Source organism: Bos mutus, chromosome 26 (genome assembly GCF_027580195.1).
Source record: "Bos mutus isolate GX-2022 chromosome 26, NWIPB_WYAK_1.1, whole genome shotgun sequence".
Classification (NCBI taxonomy): domain Eukaryota; kingdom Metazoa; phylum Chordata; class Mammalia; order Artiodactyla; family Bovidae; genus Bos; species Bos mutus.
Window position 1 is genome coordinate 42297563 of NC_091642.1, and position 21178 is coordinate 42318740.

A 21178-nucleotide genomic window follows, 5' to 3' on the forward strand; every position below is an offset into this window, starting at 1 on the left:
AGGATTGTACAGTTGAGTTCTTTACCACTCAATTTTGCTTATTACTTTGAGTTAACATTTGGAGGTACTATTTCTGACACTGTATACTTGAAGACTATAGTTTCTTGGATTTTTTTTTTTTTAATTTACTAAACTGCCTGGTGGAGATTTTCTTTATCAGATTCACTCATTTGTGGAGCCCAGATGTTTACAAAAAATGAAAGGGAGTATCGACTATTGGAAGGCACACAGCACGGTGTAATGAAGGTAAAATCAGGGCTTTTGAGTCTTGGCAGAGATGGGTTTGGGTGCCTGCTCTGCCATCCCTGACAGCAGGATGTTGATCTAATGGCTTGAATTATTTGAATCTTAATTGTCACATCTGTAAAATGGGGGCAATAAGGCTCATCTCACAGAGTCACGATGGGGTCGTGTCTAAACGCCCAGCACATCGAGGATGTAGAGTAAATGGTAGTGATTGATAATAGCACTTCCTCTCCTGAGGCCAAAATGTACTAGAAAGTGATTATAGTTTTCTGTTATTTTCTTTTATCATTTACCATTTTTGAGGGTATGGAGGTAGAAATGAGGAAAGTCTAGAGTGACTTGAGAACCTCATTTTATTGTTGGATTAAATTTATATCATCTACGTGTGTGCATTTCTTTCTTTCCCCTGATTGCTTCTTTCCCCCGCCTGTGAAATATGGTGTTAAAAACGTTACAGTAAGATTTTCTCTGTATAGAACCTTTGTAAATGAATCAGTCTGACTAGCTAGTTCCTTCCCCAGGGAGTAGAGGCTTTTCACTTATTTTTTCCTCATTTTAAATATTTTTATTATGAAAATATTTTGAACAACTAGAAAACAGAATAATATAATGAACCCTCAATTTTGTTGGGTGTTTGTTTGATGTGTTTTGGTGTACATATGTTATTATTATTATTAGTTTAAATATCCTATCTCCACTGGACTATAAGTTCAGAGACCTTGCTGTCTGGTGCCTAAGACAGTGCTAGGTGAGCGACAGGCTCCAGATAAGCTCTGTGCGTCCTTCTCCAGGGCCTGGCCCTCTCTTCTTCCCAGAGGTAACACTGGTAGGAGAGCAAGGAGGAGGAGAAATATCATGCTGGGTTTAGCCAGTGATACAAATATGTGTAAAATCAGGACCACCCTTGAGGATTTCAGTGCCATGATGTAAGATAGGACAGATGAATTCAGAAATAGCTCCTATAGAAATCAGTACATTCTCCCTGCGTTTGCAGAGCCACAGAGTAGCTGGTTATCGGAAGTAACTGTTGGAATGAACTTTAATGAGCATGGATGGGCCTGGACTCTGTAGGCTGACAGGACAGTTGAGCCTGAGCTCAGCAGTGGGAACAGTGTTTCCAGGGACTGGAAGGAGGTAGTTCAGGCCTGGACTCTGTTATTGGAAGGCAGTGGCAAAGAAGAGTAACGTGGCCGCGGAACAAGACTCCTGGGCTCTTACTACATGTGAGTCATATGACTAGGCCCTTAATGAGGCAGTGTAGTATTCTAGGTGAAAAACTGACTTTCTGGAAGCATACGATCCAGGATTAAAGTGAAGTTCCCTCTTTTGCTAACTGTGTGGCCTGAGGTAAGCCACGTAACCTCTCTGAGCGTCAAGTCCGATGTGAGGGCCGTTCCTATTTTGGCTAGTGAAGGTAAGAGTACTGAACTGAGTTCTTGCCCAGACCTTCCATCTTGCCTAGACACTCCATCTTACCTGTGGGAATTCACAGTAGGCAGGTAGATGTTGAAGAGTGTGACTTTTCGGTTGGTCACAAATGTACAGGATGACCTCAGACACGTGAAGGCATGTATAATGACACAGCACAAGTGAACTCGCCGTGCCCGCCATGGCTGTACTTCTCGAGGGTCTTGTGAGAAGACCATCCTCTTCCAAGTCGTTAAGACAGAACCAGGGAGGCATCAAGAATTCCTGCCCTGTTACCCCCGTCTCTCCAGCCCCAGAGCAAGGTCCCTCCACCTCCTTACCATCTCTTGTGTTCATCTGTATTCCCAAGGCCTCATTGCTGCTTGCCTGGATTTCTGTACGTACAGCGCTCCACCTCCTGCCCTGCCTTCGTTCCATTCTCCCAAATGTTGTCACAGTCCTTTTCCTCAGCTGCAAGGGTCACCATGTGAGTCCTGCTTAAATATGTCCATGCTTCCCAGTGCCATCAGGAGAAAGCCTGAGCGTGAGTCTCCACTGATGGCCCCTTGTCATCCTCTCAGGTACTCTTTCCCTTCCTGCATGGGTCCTGCTTCCACACCTTCTGCCCACTTAGAATGCCTTTCCCCTGCTTGACTCATCTCATTTGTTCTCATGTTTCAAGACTTGACTCACCACCCTCCTAACCCACTCTGTGGTCCGGGCTGGGGTTTCCCCTACGCCTGCCTCCATTATGCCACCAAGCACACTGGGTTGTGATGGGCTACTTAGCTGTTTCCAGAGTGAACACGCTTGAGAGCACAGCCTGTTTTGTTAAAAAACAAAAAACAAAAAAAACTCATGCTTCTTTGTACCTAGCCTGGTGTCTGACACATTGATGGTTCTCAAAAAAGATTAGTGAAATATACATGGATAAGAAATTACTTTTTTATCTTCCTCAAACCAGGAGGACTGAAGCTGGGTAACCGAAACATTCTTCCTCCCCACCTTTCTGCCTGTATCCATTCCAGCATCTGCTCAACAGCCAGCTGTGACGGGGGAGAAGCATATGGTTGACTTGAAAGAGGCAGTTGGGATGTGACTGTGTGTGAAATACACTCACCTGCCCTCCCACCCCACCCCGTACAGGATGACAGTAATGACACCTCATGCTTGTTTTTTTATTTGTGTTCTCCTTAAGTGCCTCTGCAGACATGATCTCATCCGGTGCGAGGGGCTGTAGCCTGATTACTGTATGGAGCACGCAATGATGACGACCCCTTCTTTGTAGATGCAGAGAGGGAGATAAGGAGTGAAGAATGTGCCCAAAGTTAGTGAGTCGTTAGTGGTGGAAGGGCTTCCCCAGTGGTCAAATGGTAAAGAATCCGCCTGCAGTGTGGGAGACCCAGGTTTGATCGCTGGGTCAGGAAGGTGCCCTGGAGAAGGGAACGGCTACCCATTCCACTATTCTTGCCTGGAGCATTCCACGGGCAGAGAAGCCTGGTGGGCCTCATGAGATCTCAGAGTCGGATATGATTGAGCGAACTTCAGTCTAGTGGTGGAAGAGACCAGATTTTGAGCTGAAGTCGTTTGCTCTTTCTCCTTTTTTATAACTGGTAGAACTGGGTTGTATCAGATTGATGTTTTCACCTGCTGCTGCTGCTGCTAAGTCGCTTCAGTCGTGTCCGACTCTGTGCGACCCCATAGACGGCAGCCCACCAGGCTTCCCCATCCCTGGGATTCTCCAGGCAAGAACACTGGAGTGGGTTGCCATTCCCTTCTCCAATGCAAGAAAATGAAAAGTTAAAGTGAAGTCACTTAGTCGTGTCCAACTCTTCGCGATCCCATGGACTGCAGCTCACCAGGCTCCTCCGTCCACGGGATTTTCCAGGCAAGAGTACTGGAGTGGGGTGCCATCGCCTTCTCTTTTCACCTACAATCATTAAAAAGGAAGATTGGCTGAAGAGGTAGGGTTCTGAGGCCTGTTCTGGGCAGAAATGAAGAAGTTGCCTCGTTTCATTTGGTCAGTTTGGGAATATGATTGAATTCAAACAATTTTCCTGCTTCACAAGCCAATAAAGTGACAACAATAAAATCTTAGTCGTTTTTAAGGTGTACTCTTGACATTCTACTAAATCCTTTAAAAATGATTTTTTCATTTTCCTGTTTTGAAATTCTGGAGTCGTTGCATAAACTTATGCGGCACAAGAAAATGGCTTGCTAGCATTCAACAGTCACATTGTCGATTTCTAGGAATATCTAAATTTTGAAAATTGCAGCCTCTGAAGTGGGCTATTGCAGAGGAACCACACCTACATGTTTAAATTAAGCTTTGGGCGTCTGACAGCAAAGATGAAGGTAGAATGAGATCGAAAATGCAAGGGTAGAACAGTTAGGACACAAGATAAATTCAGACAAGCAGCGAGCCTTGTGTGGGGGTCTTTTACTTTGTTGGGGGACAGGGGGTTGAACACTCACTCTGTTGATCTCTGACAAATCTGTCTAGTTTGGTTGTCTTGTCATTCCTCATTCTCCTCAACTCTTTCAGCATTTGGTCACTGAGTTGTTCCAGCTCCCCCTACATTCCACCCGCATGCAACCTCTCTTCTCCTTCTTCTGCTATGCGGTCTCTCGCCTGCTATTGGTTGCTTCTACCACCATCACTCCGCCGTCCACACTCATCTGTGATTTTCTCATTGTTTTGGCCCCTGATGGTGTCTGTGTGGGTGCATAGCCACTTTTCTGTATCTGGGTATTTTTACTTATTTTTCCTGCTGACTTCCCAGACTCGGAAGCTTAAAAACAAACTGACTTTGCAGTGTTTGTGGTGGAATGAACCTTTAAGATCATTTGCCTTGTTGTCTCATGCTAGAATTAAAAGGCTCAGGGAGGAGATGTGGCTTGTGTAATTTCACAGTCATCAGTTAGTGAAATCAGGCTAGAACCAAGGTGAGAGCAAGGCTAGAAGCCCTCAGAGCTTCTGTGTTGATCCCTCCTCACACGTTGACTCTTCATGGTCTCCTGAACCATCACTGTTCCCTCTGCAAGGAACTTCAGAGCTACTTGGCTTTCATGTGTCCCCTCCATCACCACAAACCAAATGTCAAGTATCCATTCACCAGGACTTACCAATTCTTTCTTATTGGTAAGAATTTCTGTTGTAACAATTTCATCCTTTAATAATGAAAAAAAGTTTACCAATAGTGAAATTCTCTTTTTTGGAGCATGTGGTTCTGTGAGTTTTAACACATGCATATAAATGGAGTAGAGAATAACCCAGCACCTCTCACACCCCCTGGTGCTGCTCGCCTCTTTGTAGTTAGACCTTCCTCCTCCCCCTGGCAACACTGATCTGTTCTCTGCCACCCTAATTTGGCCTTTTCCAGAAAGTCATGTAAGTGGGACTGTGTAGTCTATCCCTTTGAGACTTGCTCCTTTCACTTAGCATAATGCCTTTGGGATTTATGCATGTTGCTGTGTATATCAATAATCTGCCCCTTTTTATTGTTAAGTGGAATTCCACAATATGGATATACCACAGTTCGGTGTTCACTCATCATACCAGCAATGTGTGAGAATCCTAGTTGCTCTGAGTTTTTGTCAGCATTTTATATTGCCAGATTTTAAAATTTAGCTATTTTGATAGATGTGTAATGATATTGTGATTTTAATTTGCATTTCTTTCGTGATGAATTATGTTGAGCATCTTTTCATGCGTGCATTTGCTGTACAGATTTGCCTGTTAGGTATATCTGTGCATCTTTCGTCCTTTATGATGTCTGTTTGACCCACATCGTATCATATCCCTATTCCATCGGTTATCGTGCCTGACTTTCTATGTCAGCATTGTTGCCCAGGCGCACAGTACACTCCAAGGTCAAGGCCTGAGCTGGGAACTTTGTATACGTAATCTCATTTTACGCTTATAAAACCCTTGTGAGGTGAGTGGTTGTCTTCTGTTTTTATGTTGAAGAGCCCATGTTCAACAGATATTTATTGAATGCCTACTGTATGTATGCTATGAGCCATTATTATACTCACTGACAAGTTCAGTGACTTTGGGCAAGTCATTTCACCTCTGAGTCACTTTTCTTATCTGTTTAATAGGGATCTATATCACAGTATTTTCTCTCAGGGATATTGAGCAAAGGTTTTCTTTCTTTCTTTTTTTTTTTTTTTAGATTATTTTTTTAGGGTTGCCCTGGAGCTCAAGTGGTCAAGAATCTGCCTTGCAATGAAGGAGACACTGGTTTGATCCCTGGTCTGGGAAGATCCCACATGCCACGGGGCAGCTAAGCCCTCGCGCCACAGCTACTGAGCTGGCGCTCTATAGCCCCTGCTTCACAACAAGAGAAGCGGCTGCAACGAGAAGCCTGTGTGCTGCAACCAGAGAGCAGCCCCCGCCTGGCACAGCTAGGGAAAGCCTGCACAGTGAAGACCCAGGGCAGCCTAAAGAAATGAGTAAACATTTAAAAAGGAAAAAGAAAAACCACTTTATAAAAAAAAATTACGTCAAAAAAATTTCTTTCTTTCTTTCTTTCTTTGGCTGCTCCGGGTCTTAGCTGCAGCGTGTGGGATCCTCGATCTTCACTGTGGTGGGTGGGATCTCTAGCTGTGGTATGGGAGATCTGTTATAGTTTCCTGACCAGGGATTGAACGCAGGCCCCCCTGCATTGGGAGTTTTAGCCACAGACCACTAGGGAAGTCCCCATGAGCAAAGGTTTTAAAGAAGAACGTAGAAGGTCGTCCATGGTATATATTGAGAAAACATTGGCAGTGGCTGCTTCTATTATTCTCTTCAAACACTTCATACTGTACTGAGGCTGTTTCTGCCCTTTGCTGGCTACCTTCCTTTGGAAAATTGCCCCTTAGCAGGTCTCCTCCTCCACTCTGGATCAAATATTAGAACCAACACAAGAATGAGCCTTTTGATTTTAAGAAATATGTTGCTCTGTGTAGTGACTCACTACAAAGTGGCCAAAGTACTGCAGTTTCAGCTTCAACATCAGTCCTTCCAATGAATATTCAGGACTGATTTCCTTGACTAGCCTTGACTAGACAGACCTTTGTTGGCAAAGTAATGTCTCTGCTTTTTAATATGCTGTCTACGTTGGTCATAACCTTTCTTCCAAGGAGCAAGAGTCTTTTAATTTCCTGGCTGCAGTCACCACCTGCAGTGATTTTTGGAGCCCCCAAATCTTCACAGTAACCCTTTGAAATAAAAGTTAGCCCCATTTTACAGATGGAAACGTTGTGTGCAGTGGCCATTTGACTTGCACCCTGTGACCGCTGGATCTTTGACCATGCTCACTGCTCCTGCTGGAGACCACTCTGCCTCAGTGCCTGTCGTGGAGCCATGACAGCTGCTGCCTGCCGAGTGCCAAGAACACTGGCACATCTTCTCCCTCTGTGGCATCTGTTTCCTTCATGGGAGCTGTTCCCAAGACCCATGGTCAACAATTGTCTCCCCCAAGCCCTGGGGTCAGGTGCTTTTATTTTGTCCAGAAAGTCCACAGTAGAAAGAATATGAACTTTAAGTCAGAGACAAGGATCAAGTGGTGTCTCAACCACGGTCTTTGTTGCCTGTGTGTCTTTGGCCAGGTTATGTAAACTCCTAGAGCATCGATTTCTTCAGCTGTAAAATAGGAGTAATACGGGCCGGTGGAGATGTGGGGATAGAAATAACACAACAGAGCACTTAGCAAGTGCTTGGCACGTTGCTGATGCTTTGTAACTGGTAGCTATTGTCACCATGGCAGGCAGGGCCTTCTAGCTAGTCTTAGGAGGCTGAAAAAGCTGCTGAGAGTAGTGGTTAGAACGTGGATTCTGGGGTAAACCCGGTTCAAATCCTTGTTCTACCACTTATCAGCGGTGTGCTGTGCACAGCCTAATTGCTGTCTATGCCTCGGTTTCTGCCGTCTGTGAGACGGGTGTAGCGGTAGTTGCTACCTCACAGGGAGAAGTGATTGTAAAGAGACAACACCTGCCAAGAGGTTGAGTTGAAACAACCCCATTTTGGTCACTAACACCATTGTTTCTTTCAGTGACATGATAAGAGCCTCCTTGAAATTTATAGTAACCTTTCTTCTGTCCTGGCAACCCACTCCAGTATTCATGTCTGGAAAATCCCATGGACCGAGGAGCCTGGTGGGCTACAGTCCATGGGGTCGCAGAGTCGGACACGACTGAGTAACTTCACTTTCTTCTCTTCTTCCTGCCCAGATTGAAAGAATTTCTCATTTTTTCTATTTAATGGTAACAGAAATGTTTGATACTATGATTTTACTGGAAATACAGATTAAATTGTCACAAAATTACTATCTCCACCTAAGACATTGAAATAACTAAACCTAAATAGAATGTCTTTTTGTCTAGAGAATACCTAAGAGTTTTTAGGTGACTATATAAAAACACAGGCAACTCTGTATTAAAAAAGAGCAACAGCAACACACTGTTTCTTTGAAATGATTTGACTCCCCAGATTCAAACTTGAATTTGGCTGGATTGCATGCGAGTTCATTTTTTTTCCCCTTCAAGTTGACAGTAGTAGGCGAGGACCGTAGCTGTGAGTCCACCAGGAAGAAGACAACCTCTGAATTAAACATAGTTCTAGAAATCCTGTTTGACTGATACCCATGGGCAGTGTGTGGTGCCGGCTGGGTCTGCATCATTATTCCGAAGTCTGTCCTGTGACTAATATGTTCCAGCTGTCTGGGTCACTACTTTGGAGTACTGTTTATTTGTAGCGGCGATGCTGCAAATAGGAAAAGCTTTCCCTTTTGTTGGTGGAAAGCTTTGCTGGTGATTAGCAAAACAAGCAAGCCTCTTATTTGGAGAGAGACGGGAAGGGTGGCTAAATAGTCAATTGTGGCAGCTACTTTGGAAAACGATCTGGCATTTCGGAGAAGCTGAACGTATGTGATCCCAAGCCCTGCTTTCTTCTTCTAGGGATACGCCCTGGAGAAACTCTTGCTGTGTGCACCAGGGGACGAGCACTAGAATCTAAATGGCAGCATTATTCTTAATAGCGAAAAACCGAACAATCCCCAGATGATCCTCAGCAGTAGAACAGAGCGGTAAATTGTGGGTAAAGTCACACAGTGAGAACAATATGGTGGTGAAAAATCAGCTACAGTCACATGAGTCAGGAGGGATGAATTTCAAAATCAAAATCTCAAGAGACGAGTCTGAATACAGTCCTGGTTTCCTTTGTATAAACACTTAATTAAAACCAGACAGAACACAACAATATATTGAACATACAGATGTGATAAAACCATAAGAGGAACAAAGAAGTAAGTCAGAATTCAGGCTAGTGGGTTATCTCTGGTGGAGAGAATGGAGGGTGCAGAGCAGAGCAAAGAGGATCTTTCGTAACATACCAGGATGTGTGGTATAGATGGGATTGTATGTATCTAGACTTCATCCCATTGGAGAAGGAAATGGCAACCCACTCCAGTGTTCTTGCCTGGAGAATCCCAGGGACGGGGGTGCCTGGTGGGCTGCCGTCTCTGTGCCTGGGTCGCACAGAGTCGGACACGACTGAAGCGACTTAGCAGTAGCAGCAGCAGCAGCAGCAGCAGCAGCAGCAGACTTCATCCCACATGTACCTAGATCTGGCAGAGATCTGGGACTCCTGAGTTTGAAGAGAATACTCTGAAACAGAGACCATTAGGAGTTTTCTGGGTGTACTGTGATATTAAAATGCCCGCCAGCTTGACACTTTCTCCCAAGGCCATCTTTAAGGAAAGAGAGAGATTGCAGCCCTCACTCCCTTCCTCCACATGCCAGGGTGTAACTAGAAATGAACTAGGCAAGTAAGGGTAGGTGTTTTAGCTTAAAAATTTATGCAACGATTGCATTTAACTTCATGATGCGTATGTATTTCATAATAGTGTTAGTATCACAGATTCATGTGCTTATCCTTCCTTCCCCCAAATCTGTGAGTAAAGTTGTTGCTTCCAAAGGTACATCATGTTTTTTCCCTTGGTTTAGTGTTGCTCTTCTTGGTCAGTATCCCTGGGCTCCAAGTGCTCTTGTCTGTGGGGTGTTAAGTCACATCCTATCTTTTTTGTGAGCCTCAACATCCCTGTGAACAGGTATTCCAACCCACAGGAGAGGTGGCTGCTTGGGAGGTTCTCTCAGTTTTTAATCAGGCTAGTGAGTGAGGAGGCAGGACTGAAATCCAGGGGAGGGGGTCCTTGACTTTTGTACACCAGCACCGTCACATGGCAGACCTCGTGACCTCTAAACCTTTGTGTATTGCCTCCAGCATTTTGGTGACCAGCAGATGAAGGGCCACTTGAGGCTGTCAGGGAGGGCTACTCCCTTCTCCCCAGCAGTAGTTTTGATACTGCTTCCATCTTTATTGGCAGAACAGTCGGTGTCTGTGCTGTTGTATTTTACTATATTTTGCCTTTTATAAAAAAATGAATGGAAAAATCCTCAACAGCGAGTGGTAATTGTCTATTGTTGTGGCAGAGGTGAAAATTACCTGGGGTGCCATGTGAGGCTTGTTTTACTTCCTTTGGCCAATAGTGTGCCGTCTTGAAAAAGAAGGGAGAAAAATGAAAATATATATATATATATATATGTATATGTATAAATGTCAAAAATACATGAAAGGTTATTGTGTTTCAAAGGGAAGTATAATTACTGATAGTAATTATAGTAATTGGTAATCATGAGTACAATATTCATGATACTATTAAGAATGATTATTAGTAGATACTCTTAGGGTGTGTGTGCCCTCCATCCATCCCACTCCCTCTTCCCCACCCCCCACCCCCCACAATGACATGTGGCTGTGTTGTTTGGTCATTTGGCACTGAGGTTGGTTTTCAGGGTGCTGCTGTGTTGAGGGGTAGACTGGGGAAGGTGGGGACAGCCTGTATAGTGAGATAAGCCCCGAGCTTGGGGTCAGAAGGTCCAAGTAGCAGTTTCACGTCTGGTGTTTTCTAGTTGAATGCCGTGTACCATCTCCGACACTTATGTGCCTTCTCTGGAAAATGCATTCAGTAAACACCCCTTGCCTCACAGGGCTGTGGCAAGATCAAATGTAACAGATAATGTGAGGCGTGGTGGAGGCATCAGGTCTGTGACCGGCAGGCCCCTGGGTCACTGTGCCCAGGGAGCGCAGTGGTCGAGGGAGCGTGTGTGGTAGCCTGTAGTAATAGACCGGCCCTGGATGCCTTTGCTGGGAGGGGCGTTGCCTGGAGGTGCAGCAGGTCTCGTGTGGTTCTGCGAGGTAAGTAAGTGCCTTCCAAGTGTAGCCTCAGAATACCAAGTCAGAGTCAAGTTCAGGTCCTTAATAAAGCCTCAGTTTTTGTTCCAGTGGAGTTTGGGCTACATCACTGCCCTGAAATTTATGTGAATTAAAAGAAATTTACTGAGGAATTCCTTTGTTCCAGAAGTTCCTTGAGTGGGTGAGGCCAGTGGTTGTTCCCTGCATTCAATATGCGATGGGATCGATTTTTTCTGCTTTCACTTTTCTCCTTGCCTAAAACATAATTACAACAGTATTTTAATCTACAGGCTGGACACAGATTAAGAACATTGTGTCAACCGAAATAGCATTAACTTAATAAAGATCATTGATGGTAACATGCTGTTTTGCTTCTTCTTGCAGGGTGAGGACAGCATGAACATCCCTAAGTGTGCCTCTGGGCATATTCATCCATTCGCTTTTGATTAGAGGAAAGAAGAGGGCCATCCACTTGAAAGGTGAGTAAGGATTTCCATGTGTCTTTTTATTACAAAAATTTTCAAACTTACTGAAGAGTTAAAGGATGAGCAGCAAGTTTCTGTGTGTCCACTACCTACATTTAACATTTGTTAGCATTTTGCCATATTGTGTGTGTGTTCAGCTTTCCACATTTTCCTGCTGAAACATGTGAAAGTAAGTTTAAGAGATCATGATGTTTTTATCCTCGATTCTTGGGGATACAGTTCCTAAAAATAAGGATATTCTCTCCTGAGAGGCATTTTAGAACATGCATAAACTCTATGGCAGAATCATTTAGTTAAGTATGATTACATTTAGGCAGTGATTTGCTAAATACACAGACCTGTAATATGAATTTGTTTGGTATGAAAAACATCTGAATATAAAGAATTGGAATTTGCACTCTGCATGTGCCCTGTGTAGCAGAGAATTCCTGTACTTTCTCTGTTCCTGGTAATGTGCCGGTCTGCCCCACTGTGGCTGATGTTTGTTCTTAGGTCAGGTGATCGGATTACTGCTCTTCCTCCTTCCTAATCAGCCTTCACACGTAGACCAGTCTCTGTGATCTAATGTGATCAAAGGTCTTAACTGATTTTTCTAAACCGAAACTTACAGGAGAATATGAAAAGAACATGAGTAGTGATGTCTAGTTGAGTTTCAGTTCAGTCGCTCAGTTGTCTCCGACTCTTTGCAACCCCATGGACTGCAGCACGCCAGACTTCCCTGTCCATCACCAACTCCCAGAGCCTGCTCAAACTCATGCCCATCGAGTCGGTAATGCCATTGAGGTACTAGTTGAGGTTAGTATAGTAAAATCAACGTTAGAAAGAGTCAGAATGATTCCCAGCCCTGTAATTTGACTACCTGCATTGAAACTTTACATGCATTCTTAGAGATGTGTGTTCTGTTCTGATTACAGTTATATCGAGGCCAGTTACACAACTGTTCATTACAATTCTATGTAATTCTTGCAAGGTGGCTGTTGGCTATTCTACATTCTAATCTCAGTTACGTTTCATTTATGGTATCTTCTTCAAGTAGTCCCTGAGTATTGAAGCATTTCTTCATAGAAGTTTATGAACTGGAGTTAACTATTCAGAGCATTATTTTAAAAGAAGTATATTTAAGTGAGCCACTTAGAGCGGTGGAGTCCTTTTTAATATTCTCACTTCTCATTTAGAACAGAAAGTTAGTGATAGCAGTAAAGTTTCTGAAGGGCACTAACATTTTGAAGGAGCTTAGCCTGGAATTACAGATATCTCAGAATGACCTAGTTGGCTTTCTCACTGTCTGGTTATGCTTTGAGATGATGAAAAGGAAGGTTGGGGCTCTATATGAGGCAAGAGCCTTATGGGGCTCTGTGTGGGGCCTTCATACGGCTCTCTGGACCACTTCCAAGTGGTGGAATGTTTTTATTTTATTTTTTAAACTTTTTATTGAAATAGACCATATATGTAAGAAAATATGCATGATGTAAGTGTATAGTTCAATGCAGCTTCCAAACTAAGCTCAGTTATGTTACCAGGAGGCAGACCAAGAAGCAGCATTTTTACCGCCGCCTCACGCCTCCTCTCGACGCTCGATACTGGACACGACCTACTCGGTGGGGAATTACTCTCTTGACTTCTAAGAGCATAAATTAGTTTTGCTTGTTTTTCTTTGTGTGTTTCTGTGTGTGTGTGTGCGCACACACATGCGAGAGAGAGAGAGAAAAGAGAGAGAAAGAGAGAGATAACATGATTATACAACGCAGATTATATTCTTCTGTGTCCAACCTTCTTCAGTCAACAATGCATTACAGAGATGCCTGCGTATTGTTGCATTTAGTTGTAGATGGATCATTTTCATTGCTGGAGAGCGTTCCATTTGTGAATTCAGCAGTTTATTCCTTCAGTTAGTTGCTGGTGATTGGGGGAAGGCACTCTGAAGCTTTAACCAAGGTTTTATCCTCACTGTGGTCATGATTGAGATGTCCTGAGTTGTCCAACCTCTGCCCAGCTTTGCTGTGATGTGAAGGAGAAATCCTGGGAGCAGATACAAGGTTGAGCCTTGTATCTGCTGGAAACAAGCTGGAAAGGATTGGTGTTTCAGTCCTGTGATGAGTCCTGTCATTTTTCCTGTGACTCACCACGTCCCTTTTCTCTTTGGTCTCCATTGGCATGTGTCTTGTCCATTCTTTTGTCAGCGATTAGAACTTTTTCTGCAGCCCCTCCTAGGAGACTATATCAAACTATATCAAACACTATAGTTTGACTATATCAAACACTAGGCAATCAGTCATATTTAAAGTTCATTGGGTGCTGATATTTGGTATTAGATGAAGCGCGAAGAGATGAAAGTCATGGGCTTGCTCTTGAGGAGCCTATCTTGTGGTTATGGATTCACAGTTACGGATATGGGCCACATTCCTGGAAACCAGTTGTGCTATAAAGTTTAGGATGTAAACTCAGAGGCTTGCATGGGACTGGCTTGTAACATGATGGAAATTAGTAGGGAGCAGGGTTGCTCAGGAAGGAGGGATGGAGCTGTGAGGAATGATTATATATGTCCTGCCCAGTTTTTGACCCAACAAAACATGTCTGCTGAATTTAGCAAGTCCACCAATGTCCAGCCTTTAGAATAGAGTGTTCACTATAAGAAAGTGGTTCTCATGCGATCTGAATGATTTTCTAGCCAAATTCTGTTTTTATAGATAAAGTTTTATTTGAACCAGCACAGTCAGGCTCCTTTGTGAATATATCCTCTATGACTGTTTTTGTGTTACAACAGCAGAATTGAACAGTTGTGAGAGAGATTGGAATATCTGCACCAGTGACCATATGGCCCACAATGGCTAGAATGTTTACCGTCTGGCCCTTTGCATAAAAGTTTGCCACTTTCTCTTTACTTTATCAAAGCAAGGACATAGTAATAATAACCTCTCTAGGCTTCCCAGGTGGCACTAGCCGTAAAAAACCCGCCTGCCAACGCGGGAGACAGAAGAGACATACATAGGTTCGAGCCCTAGATCAGGAGGATTCCCTGGAGAAGGAAATGGCAACCCATTTCAGTATTCTTGCCTAAAGAATCCTGTGGACAAGAGGAGCCTGGTGGGCTACAGTCCATAGAGCTGCAAAGAGTCAGACATGACTGAAGCGACTTGGCATGCGTGCAGAGGTGTAAAGTAGTCTTTATTCATTTATTTATTTTTTATGTTGGCTGCACTGGTCTTCACTGTGGCACGCAGGCTCGTGAGTGGACTTTCTCTAGTTGCACAGGGGCTTCTCTATTTGTGGCTCGAGGGCCTAGTTGCCCCACGGCATGTGGGAATCTTACTTCCCCCACCAGGGATCAAACCCATGTCCCTTGCATTGGAAGATGGATTCTTAACCATTGGACCACCAGGGAAGTCCTTTAATGTCTTTATGGATTCATTTATTTATCCAACATACAATATATTTGCAGAGTGCCTATTGTATGTCAGGTGTAAAATGGTGATAGATATGATTCTGGCCCCTGTGGACTTTACAGAAACCCCTGTGAATTTAAAATTCCATTGTAGGATTGTGCTTTTTTTGGGGGGGAAAAAAAAAGTGTATTATGGAAATAAAATCCCATGGATGGAGAAGCCTGGTAGCCTATAGCCCATGGGGTCGCAAAGAGTTGGACACGACTGAGTGACTTCACTTTCACTTTTCACTTAACTAAATCCTCAGTTTTAAATTAATATGTTGGCTATTTTTGCTAATTTTGTACATTTGATGAACCAATCTATGTAAACTAATGGTTGCTACTGCTAAGTCGCTTCAGTCGTGTCCGACTCTGTGCGACCCCATAGACGGCAGCCCACTAGGCTCCCCCGTCCCTGGGACTCTCCAGGCAAGAACACTGGAGTGGGTTGCCATTTCCTTCTCCAAACTTATGGTTAACTCCATTTTAAAAAAATATGTAGTATGACATCATATAAGCAATTGTGTGTTTAAAGATCCTACTTGTTCACACGTGGTAACAAAGATGGTTTGAAAACAGACTGTCTGGATAGTGCTGTGTGCTTTGAAGAGCTCTCCAAAGCAAGCCAAGTCAACCTTCAGTCTTAGGTTATGATAATAATAAAAAATAAGCCTCAAAGGAAAGAACCACATACAGGGTAATAAAGTTTAGAATGTAGTTAAACAGATTAATCTATCTTTGTTGGTATGCTTATCTATTTGTTTATTCGAGGCTGTTAAATTTGTCTCTTCTTAATAGGAGCAGGTGGTGCTAGTGGTAAAGAATATGCCTGCCAACATGGAGACTTAAGAGACCTGGGTTCGATCTCTGGGTCGGGAAGATCCCCTGGAGGAGATCATGGCAACACATTCCAGTATTCTTGCCTGGAGAATTCCATGGACAGAGGAGCCTGGTGGTCTATGGTCCATGGGGTCACAGAGAGTTGGACATGACTAAAGCGACTTAGCACACATGGAGGGTGATGCAATGAACATAGAAAAGAGAGAAATACTTAAAAATTTTCTCCAAGAAATGTGAAAAGTGAAAGTCACTCAGTCGTGTCCGACTCTGAGACCCCATGGACTATATAGTCCATGGAATTTTCCAGGCCAGAATACTGGAGTGGGTAGCCACTCCCTTCTCCAGGGCATCTTCCCAATCCAGGGATTGAACCCAGGTCTCCCGCATTGTGAGTGGATTCTTTACCAGCTAAATCACAAGGGAAGCCCAAGAATACTGCAGTGGGTAGCCTGTTCCTTCTCCAGGGGATCTTCCTGACCCAGGAATCGGACCAGGGTCTCCTGCATTGCAGGCAGATTCTTTACCAACTGAACTGTCAAGGAAGCCTGAGGAATGTGAATCTGGTTTTTAACATCATTTTCACTGAATTAGCATTTTCATATATGCTCATATATGTTTTATGGGCAGATACTTGCACAGGTGACTGACCTGTTACCCAGCTGTCACACATAGTTATTTAGCTATGTGTACTAAGTTTGAGTGAACTCCAGGAGTTGGTAATGGACAGGGAGGCCTGGCGTGCTGCAGTGCACGGGTCACAGAGTCGGACACGACTGACCGACTGAACTGAACTGATCAAAAGAGAATGCACAATGTCCTGACGGTGTTTCCTTGTTGTCTTAGGAGCCGTCTGATGTCGGGCAGCACGTCTGATTTGGGTGCCCAATGGTGCTTTCCTCTGAAATCTAATTATAAGAATTTGTCTGAGGAACTATAGGGAAGGAATGTTAGCTGGTGCAATGAATAATTTCATGAATGTGATTAAAACTCCATACTGGTTTCTTCTGTTACCAAAATCAATAAATAAGGCTAAGGTTTCATTTCTCTTCTTTACAAGGAAGAAATTATGTATATCCATACATAACTTTCTGTTGTGTTTAAAATGTTTTTAAAAAATGAACCCTGTTCTTCATTTTAGTAGTTTTTTGTAATGGTTTGGATTTAGGGGTAACTGAAAAATCAGAAGACCAAGAAGAAAGAAATATCACAGTTATTCTCCTTACAGAGCTGAAAACTCCAGGGTTAACTGTTTTGGTTAAAAATAAATTTTTATGAAACAAATTTGATGATAAGCCAAGTCACTTGAAATATGGCATTAAAAAAAAAAACCAAACCCTGGATCTTCTGTTCTACATAATATGGAGTTATTTTGTCAGGAACTCCAGCTTCAGGAGTGTTTAATTTGTCAAGGCTAGCTAATTAAAATTTACTTTCTCAGTCTCTCAAGTTTTATTTTCAGAGCAGGAAAGGACTGAAGTGGTGCTGAATATAGCTTGATAGAACGAAACATGTTTTAGAAAGAGATCAGGATGATTCTCTTTACAAGTAACAGAAAACCCAGTTCAAACTATCTTAAGTAAAAAAAATTGGTTCAGGCAGTTGAAAGCCTTGAGATAAATCTGGCTTCAGGAAGCACTAGACTGGGGATCCAGACAATGTCAGGAGGGAGGCTCATTCTTGGCTGAACGTTCTTGGGCTACAGGTGGGACCTCCAGCATCTTCAAATTTCCGTCATGGCAGAGACAATAAGACACTGCAGAGACAATACTCTTGGCCTGGTTGCTTAGCACTAGACGGTCCCTGCGGATAGGGACACTGGCCTCTCCTGATTGGATCGCCCAGGTCATGTGCTTCACACCTAGAGTCTGAGATCAGCACCTCTTCAGCTGAAGGTGAAGCATTAATGACAGTGGAGAATGTCATTACCAGAACTACAGAAATCAGGGAGGATCAGTGGATGCTGGGAGGCAAAATAATAATAGTAATAGTAATAATAATAATTGTATCTTTTTATGGTTTGCTTTATATTCTGTTTTAAAATTTTTTTTTAATTGGAGGATACTTGCTTTACAGTGCTGTGTTGGCTTCTGCCACATATACAACAACATGAATCAGCCATAAATATATGGGTGTATTCTCTTGTTTGACCTGAAAGAAGTGTAAGGGAAGCAGGATAAAGAAATGATTAAGAACATGGATCCTGGGGCCAGACTGCATGGGGTCAATTATTAGCCACATAAGATTTTGACAAATACTTAACCTCTCTTTGCCCTAGTCTTTTCAACTGTGCAGTGTGGAGTAAACGTATCCACCTTATAGGGTTCTGGGAAGGATTAAATTAAGGGGTATTTGTGGGGCATTTAGAATATTACCCGACGCAGGCTAGCCCCTCTCTCTTGTTTTTGTTGTTGATCTTTGAGACAAACGTGCCAGCAGACTGACGGGTGTGCTTGCAGAAGTCCAGAGTCACATGGCCTGTGAGGGAAGCACCAACAGCAGCCACATATCCTGGCTGCTTCCTGATCTGCAGTGTCACCTTTGTGTAATGACTGTGGCGCACTTGGATTAATAATAAATCAAAGAGGCAGTGAGGTAAGAACTTCTGCAAAGTAAGCCTGCTGTTTGGAAGTATCTACATGTACAAGCAGGGCGGTGTTACATATTCGATTTGCAAGCCGATCTTTAGCTTCTCAGGTATAGAGTGTCCCCAGGGATATTTAGGGGACATTGCTGGGAGGAACATTCGTACTGGCATTGTTTCTTTCTGGTGGGCACAAGCTTGGCACAATTAGCCGTATCCAGAGTTGGCACTCATTTGGGAGATGTTTGCTGATTGCTTAATCAGATCCAGTAATTCTAAGCTTTTGAGCTTCCCAGGTGGCTCAGTGGTAATGAATCCTCCTGCAAATGCAGGAGACGAGGGGACACAGGTTCAGTCTCTGGGTCAGGAAGATTCCCTGGAGGAGGAAATGGCAACCCACTCCAGTATTCTTGCCTGGGAAATCCCACGGACAGAGGAGCCTGGCGGGCTACAGTCCGTGGAGTCACAAAGGAGTCAGACATGACTGAGCACACGAGAGCATATAATTCTGAGCTTTAGAGAAAACCAAGACTTGGGTGGTTGGGAGGTGATTTGAACCCATCAGTATGGTGTGAGGATGTAACTTCTGACAGAGAGGCTCCGACCACCCCTAGAATACTTCCAAGGCTTTTAACCATTTCTGTCTAGAAAAAGAAACCATTTTCTTCATTAAGAATGCATTCCCTTAATAGTGAGGTTTTGTGGGGAAATTACTCAAATGACTTAATGCAGGAGGCTTGCCCTGGGGACTCAGCTTTGGCATGACCCAGACACTGGAGGGTCATGTTGCTTTCTGAGGATATAGACAGTGATTTCTTTGTACTGACTGTGGACTCAAGACACTGTGTCACTGTGGATGACCTATAACCGACCCACCCTCCCCCCAATATGCAGCTTCACATGCAAGAAAGAAATGAGCAGAAACCATAAGTTTTCCTCTCCCTACAGTGCTTTTGAGGAAAAAGGGTGCGATTCAGCATTCCCAAAGCTTGCTTTCTGGGCAGATCCACATGGGCAGACCTCCCTGCAAGACAGACTCTGCCCTGCAGTGAGTGACGTGTCCTCCCCCGCCGTCGTTGTGCCTGGTGTGTGGGAGGCACTCAGATACTTCTTGAATGAACAGACCTCTTTGAACTGTGCCCTTGTCTTCATTTTCAGTTTCTTTTGACAAGAACGCGTTTACCATGTAGGCGTCTCCAGGAGTTTCTTCTGAGTCCTGCATCACCTTCTGTGTGAACTCACTGCATTATGTTGTTTCTTTAATAAGGGGTGGTGTTTGAGTATTGATTCTAACACCTGCTTTTTACCATTATACTCCAGATAACACCACCTATTCAGAGAGTAAAGGGATTAACTAGTAATTCTATAGAAATGACCCTTGGTTTGCCAAATGCTTGTGGGAATCATACAAAGTTCTTAGATTTAATCCCCCTTACTTTGTTCTTAGGTCCTTGGGAGCTTTTTGTCTTGCTTAGTGGCCTGGGATTGAATACTAATAGATTGTTCATTGTCTTTAACCTGACCCATTTCATAGCTGAAAAATCAGGGGCAACCTTGTTTCCTATAAGTCAACAACAAAAGTAATACCGTTATTGTTCACTGTGTGATGGGTACTGCCCTGAGTTCTTTTGCTGATTATTCTGTTTAACAGTCTCAACAACTCCATAACTATTATTTTATAGATGATGAAATGGAGGCACAGCCAGGATGTGGCTGAGTAGCCCAGGCCTCCTTGCAGGGCTCACATATGCTACACCGCGTATTGGCATCCAGGCAGGGGCTCTCAAAATGCCTGCATATTGGAATCGCCCTTAAGGCTGTCAGAACCCTCCGTGTCCAGGTATTCTCCCACTTCCTGCCCTCGTGTTTTTATTTACTTGGTCTGGGGTCTTGGTGAAAGTGCTGCGCACTCAGGACTGAGAACCTTTGAACCTGAGCAGTGGTTCTTAAAATTTTGTCCCCAGAGCAGTAACATCAGCATCATCTGGTCACTTCTTCGTAGAACTTCTTAGGTCCCACCCACACCTACTGAGTTGAAATTCTAGGGGTGATGTCTAGCCATCAATGTTTTGACGAGCTGTCTGTATAGTTCTTTTCCTTAAGTTATAAAAAACATAAACTTCACCAGCGTAATCTTTGTTGAATGTACAGTTCATTTGTTGTTCAGTCGCTCCTACTGTGACTCTCAAATACACCCTCTGCATGCCGCCCTCTGCCCAGTTCTGCCTCTGCCCCTGTTATTCTGAGTCACTGTCATCAAGTTGCTTAACTTCCTTGTGGTGGTTCTGTTCTCTCCATAAAGGAGGTAACCTAACTTGCAGAGTTTGGTAAAAGTTAAATGATTAGACATCTGTGAAAGTACTTTATAAGCTGTCAGGTGGTGTACTAATGAAATATTAATGTCTCTAATGAAATATTAGATGTCTTTTTGAAACGTTTTATTGTTTTTAGTTGCTCTGTCATGTCCAACTCCTTTGCAACCCAGTGGACTGTAGCTCATCAGGCTCCTCTGTCCCTGGGATTTCCCAGACAAGAAACTGGCTGCTGCTGCTGCTGCTGCTGCTGCTGGAGTGGGTTGCTATTTCCTTCTCCAGATTTTTAAAGTTTAGCTTTTGTTTTATTAAAGTTACACAAGCTTGATTTTTAAAGGATCTGTGCAAGACCTCTTACCCCTTTGTGTTCTTGCTCCTCCCTCACCCCCAGTTTATTTGGTGTTATCTTCTACTGTGTAAACAGCATTCACAGATATGCCGATTACCTTAACTTTCCTGCACACACTTTTTTCTTGGATTTAATAATTGTCTTGTTTTTAAAATTTTTGTGCACTTCTCACTAAGTTAGCCTCAAAGAGCCTTCCATGTGAATCTCTTCCCAATATCTTAGGTATTTTATCAACTTTATCTTATTGACACTTTCTCGCCTGAAGTCTTAGGCCCTGCCCCCGTCTAGACTGC

The 21178-nt window shown here is 43.5% G+C and overlaps 1 protein-coding gene across 31 annotated transcripts in view; it reads left to right on the top strand.

The window, feature by feature from the left end:
* The window catches only part of SGMS1 (sphingomyelin synthase 1), a 323691-nt gene that overhangs the window by 23915 nt on the left and 278598 nt on the right, over positions 1–21178 (top strand). For 28 of the 31 annotated variants that reach the window (XM_070363738.1, XM_070363729.1, XM_070363734.1 and 25 more), the window contains one exon: positions 11279–11373. The gene's annotated coding sequence lies outside the window, so the exon portion shown is untranslated. Of the gene's footprint in view, positions 1–11278; positions 11374–18068; positions 18236–21178 lie in introns of those variants that run through there. The other 3 variants (XM_070363746.1, XM_070363751.1, XM_070363755.1) reach the window with 1 other exon arrangement.